The 5,656-nt window shown below is 43.0% G+C and overlaps 1 non-coding gene across 1 annotated transcript; it reads right to left on the reverse strand.

Moving 5' to 3' along the window:
- Positions 1–532: 532 nt before the first annotated feature.
- TRNAE-UUC lies at positions 533–604 on the reverse strand. The gene has a single exon. It is a non-coding gene; the product is annotated as a tRNA-Glu (tRNA).
- Positions 605–5,656: the final 5,052 nt, after the last annotated feature.

Raw genomic sequence — 5,656 nt, forward strand, 5'->3', positions numbered from 1 at the left:
CCTATGGACGACAAAAAGCAGGGTGCTCCCAATTACAATTATATTCATTAGGGCAGGGCGTATCAGACTTGATTTGCGGCAGTCAAGGTCTGTCTTGTATAAGCGAGCAAATAGGCGCCCCCTATATCTTAAGGGCCTGTTCTAGTTCTGGCAGGGCTCCTGTTCTATCTAAGCGGGAGCTGGGTTCGCCCTCCGCCATTAAAGAAGGGGAGATGGAAGGGCAACCGTGCAGAATGCAAGGCGTGTGTGGAAGCGAGCAGGCAGGAATGAAGGCTGCGAACGAAAGAGATGTGTGGCTGAGGGGAGGAGAGAAAGAAGGCATGCATTGAAATTTTCTTTCTGTCTCCTGTTCGAGAATCTATGATAGGAAGGACAGATAAGGCTAAGGAAGAATGAAAGGAAGTCCATTACTGAGAAGTGGTGATCTCATCTCGTCTTGCTTGCTGGGAGAGAGGAAGCTTCCGGACCACCTTTTCAAGCCTGATAGCGAGCGATCACTCAGCAATGATACCGCCGGCCGGGAATAAGTACCTATCCCTTACGGGAATCGAACCCGTGTCTTCGACATGAAAAGACGATGTCCTAACCACTGGACGAAAGGGACCAAAAAGCAATTCTTCATATAAAAAAGAAAAGAGATTATTCTTTCTATACGAAATTCGACGATTTCGTTTGTGTTCATGTTGGCGATTTATGATGTGAATTCGGCGGGTCGTCTCCCCTTCAATCGGAAGAGAGAACCCTACTTCTATCTCATCCAAAATGAATGTTGCAGTAGCCTCAGACCAGCATGAACATAGCCTGTTCAGAGAATAGTGATCCATTGTCACCTTTCTGATTTTCATTTTCATATACCTGCTTTCTTCCATGTATCCCCGAAGTGTGGGATAGAAATTGTTTAGATAAAAGGATGATTCCCGACCCTATGATCCCAGCTTAGCTAGGTAATCCGCACAGCGATTAGCCTCTCTCCATATATTAGAGACTTTCAAAGCTTCAAGCTGCCCGAGGAGATAGAGTACATGATCTTTGGCCTTCCAAGGACAGGAGTCAGACGAATGCACTTTACTGCTACCTGCGAATCAGCGGCCCTTCTACCATTCCGTCAGATGACAAGTTCTAGGCCTCTACGAACAGCAAGTAGCTCAATGACAAGTATGTCCGCTCGTGGTCTAGCTCTACTGAAAGGTGTCAACCATAAGCTGTAGGACTTTCTCAGAACCACACCAATACCTGCTCCATTATTGGGGAGGGAGCCATCTGTATTCATTTTGTCCCAGCCTTATTCCGAGTGTGCTTTCCTTTACACCTTCAAGCTTGAAGGTTCGAAAGCAGTTCGGTGATTGCAATGTACTCAATCAGGCCCTATCAACTACGCTACCATCTGTCTTCGATTATTCAATTGATAGTTAGAGGGAATTAGAGAGAAAAAGAACTCAACAAAGAAAAGCAAGCATGAGAAAGTATACGATAGCACCATCTCTTCCCACTACGCGCTAAGAAGGAAAAGAAAGGAAAGGACAGACAGCAGGGAAGGAGACTCTTTGAAAGCCTACTACTCTTTGGTCCGCTTGCTTGCTTGCATGGAATGAATGGGCTTGCTGACTGGCTTACCTACTTGAACTAGAAAGCATAAAGCAGAGATGCCATACTCTTCTTTTGTGCACTATGCTTAAGACATAGAATTCGAACTCTGAAAGAAAGACATTGGCTTTCCTCCCAACGACTGGAATGAAAGAGCGAGGGGAAGATCTCTTTATATAAGGAATTCCATCCCTCACAGCTAGGATTGGTACTATATATAAAACAGACTGGCTTGACCGAGCTGATTGGACTTCAACCGTGCACTGTCTTGCCCGGACTGATTCTCCCTTCTATGATGAACTTTCTAACTTCACCTTGGCACAGGCACACTGAAGCGCTAGTTTTCGTAAAAGCATTCCATCTGCCCTGTCCTAATGGCTAAGTAAGAAAGATCTCATTCATATTCTATTCCATCCCTACGAACACTAACGGAATCAAAGTCTTCCCTCTAAAGTGCCCTATAGGATATCCTAGAGCTCATTCTTTAGTATTTTATTCCACATCGAATTCGGTATTTGACTTGAAAGCGGCTTGACTCACTCCCTGGCGTACTACTGGCAGGACTCCATAAGAGGAAGAATTACTACCAGATAGAGGTGATTTTTTAAGGAAAGAATGACTATCTATAAAGAGAAAGGCTTGCACAGAACATCCCGAGGGGAAAGAAAGACGAAAGCCATAAGTCGTGCTAGCAACCGTCCTACTGTCTTGGCTCCTTTGCTTCGCTTGGAACGCTTGCTTCCTTCTTTCCCGAAGCTGATTCACTAGCCTTCTTTATTGGAAGGAAAGGAGTGGACTCGTCGATGAACGGTAGTTTGCCTAGCGTCACTTTGATGAAGGGGAAAGAAGCTGACATCAGACTCATCGTTGAAGGATTCGAATGTACAGACGTACAAAATATGCTATCGGAACTGCTCTATAAGATCTTATACTTTTGGCAAAAAGGTGCGTGGTCAAGATGTCGGACCAATCTATGTCGTATCCTCTTTTCTAGCTTAAAAAGACTGCCCCCGTTTTGGGAGATGTCCCTACCTAGTGCCAAAGTAAAGAAAATGAAAGAAAACTGAATTGAATAAAAGTGTTAGAAAGGCAGATGGGATCTCTATTCAAAATAAATCTGAATATTCTATAGAGTCCTTATTATCGAATTGATGTGTTAAGCTTTGGCTACCAGTCACCTTTCTTCGCTTAATCCGTCCTCATAAGCCCAGTTTTTGGCACCAGGTTTACTTCCTCCTTGAATTCCAAGTAGGAACCTAGCGTTATTCCTCGAAGAGCCATGCCATAGGGGAGGGTCCCCCCATAACCAACCTCTTTCTATTCTGAGCGAGCCAAGAAAAACCCCTGTTTAGGAAGAGGAATGCTGTCCTTGCGAACCAGCTCTCTTGAGGCAGCTAGGTCCCCGTCCCAAAACTTCACTTAGCTGCAGTTAACCGTAGCCTTAAAGCGCGCTCCGAAAGAAGCATATGCATAGATTTCCTTTTCAAGGTGGCTTTGAAGCCTACTTTTTTTTCTGGCTCCACTCCAGAGTGCTTATCTTATTTTCTTCTTCTTTTTCCGTATTTACGAAAGGTATTTTGCTTACTCGTAATATTTTATAAAGAAAAATCCTTAGAAAGATTCTATCATTTCTAATTTACATTAAAAAGAATTTAGAAAAAATTCAGTATTCCATTATGCCGTTCTCGGGCATTACGCCTCTATCGAGGACAAGTTGGAAGGGTAACTAGTTTCCAGCTGAACCGTAGGTAAGGGTATCCAACTCTCCCTCTCCGCGCCATCGGCTAAGATACTTTCCGAACTTGACGAGCCAGAAGGCCCCGGGCCCAGATCTCGATCACCGATTTTAGGTAGGTTAAGTTCCAACCTTTTTCCTAGGACTCCTTTTGAGTTTTAAAAAAAGGGGGTGTGGTATAAAGTTTTCCAAAGTAGCTAGTAGCTAAACCGGATTCAATTGAGTTGCTTTTCGCGTTTGAATGCCGAGAAAGTCTTATCCTTTTAGGGTTAGGAAGTGGCAGGGCAGGCTCAGTACGGTTCGCTCAGTAGACTCGGTATCGATCATATGTAGTCATAAGATACTTCTTCCAGTAGTCATATCGAGAGGATACCTGGGAGGGATAGACAGAAAGCTTTGGATAGCGAATTCTATGGTTCTCAATAAGACGTAATGAAAGACTTTTGAGAATAAGAGAGAAAGAGAATGAGAATAAGAATAGACTTTCCTTTCTTTATATTCTAGAAATTTTCCTTTTTAGAATGAAGAATTCTTTCTAGCTATAGCATTTCAACTCAGTTGGAGTGCCAAGGGTTTCCCATCTAATGGAAGAAAAAAGGCCAATTCGCAGAAAGTTATAGAACTTGTTTCAATGGAGTGGATTTTTCATTTTGAAGGGAAAGTAGGACACGTTACATTCAAGCGGGTGCTGCAGTGAGTTCCTTATTGGAATTGGACCAACCATTGGTTGTTCTCCTTCAGCCATTAGGAGTTATCTTAATCGAGGTGGAGTAGCTTTCGATGTCGTACCAACCTCCCCAGATTCAAAAGAGCCAGTTTGTTGGAGTTGATTTCCTTCCTTCATTGATTTAAGTAATGGAGAGCTAGCCATTTTCAAAACTGAAGTAATCTGAATATGAGGCAAGCCCATCCAAGGGAAAGATGTATTGAAAAGAGATAGCTTATAGCTAATTGACTTTGTATCTATTTGTAGAATACTTTTCGGAAGTATAACCATTACTTTCCCTGCATTTTGAATTGTAGTGGAAGTTGCTGTCCCCTCCATTCCTTATCCTGGCTAGGCATTTTGCCGTTATCCCAGGGTCCCTGAACTGAAAGGAGAAAGGAAGGGAGGTGCATGACCCTATTTCACTACCTATCTTTCTACTCTCTGCCCCCAACTCATGAGAAAAAACTCTCTCTTACTACATTCTGTGCCGGGATGATCTGGCACTCTTCTAATCAATATACTTTAAATATCTATATGAATCTTACTCTTACACACGTGGTCGAGTGTGGACTTGGTTACATACGAGGGTTCCAAGCTAGCAATCCTTCCTTGCCAGGCCTCAATACCCTCAAAAAAGGAAAGCGAAGGGATGCAATTCATTTTCTTGTTTTTTTAGTTTGAGTTCCAATAGCAGTCCTTTTAGGAGGAAGGAGTATTGAATGAGATAAAAGAGGCAAGTGAACGGATTTGCCAAGGCAGCAAAAGTAAGTAAAATGCGCAAGGCGGGAAGCAGTAGTGAAAGCCTAAAAGATCGGATCGAATTGAATGTCGAGAAAATCTAATGGATAAGAAAGCCCTTTCTCTTTACCTCAGGGAAAGCAAGCTTTGGATAGCAGGAACTACTAGATCGGGGACTTACTCATAGCTAGAATTCTTTATCTTTTCGCTAATATTGTTGTTAGAATGAGAAGATAGATCTTTCTCTCCTTTGAGTTTTAGCCAGTAACAGTATAAGGATTTTTCCCAGTAGGAGTTGAATTGAAGTCTCAGAAGTGGGAGTACTTATACTTCCTAGTTGCATTCAATCCAGCTGACGAGGGAAATGCAGCAGTCCTTGGCCAAAAAGGTGACTTCGCCCCTGGTCCACCTTCTAGTATATCTGTCCCAATCCCTTGTTAAAGAAGGTAGTAGGTAAGCAGAAAGATTTGCTCCAGGCTCATAAGAAGGATTTTTTACCCCCGAGTCTTTTACAGCCAGACATTCAGTTGTAGTTGCCTTTGCTGCTTTCCAAAATGGTAGACCTGCCGCACTGAAATGAAGATGAGAAATGCTCCTACAGCTCTCTTATAATAGCGTAGATAAGAAAGTGGCGATCTTTCTTCAAGTGATAGAGAGGCCTATTCTCAATAATGAGCAAGATGATGCAGCTCTAGTTGCTGGAGGCAGAGGACGTGGACGCGGCTGGAATAGATCCGTGGGGTAGCTGATGAATGAGAGAAGTTTTTGTTGAGAAATATTAAATGGGAAAGGAATTCTTCCTATGGAACTAGTGATCGGTCGTACCTGTACTGCAGTAATATGAATAACTCGCTATTCACTCAGTTTCTGGCCAATAATAAGATTATGTA

This window comes from Ananas comosus, unplaced genomic scaffold (assembly GCF_001540865.1).
Source record: "Ananas comosus cultivar F153 unplaced genomic scaffold, ASM154086v1, whole genome shotgun sequence".
Lineage (NCBI taxonomy): Eukaryota > Viridiplantae > Streptophyta > Magnoliopsida > Poales > Bromeliaceae > Ananas > Ananas comosus.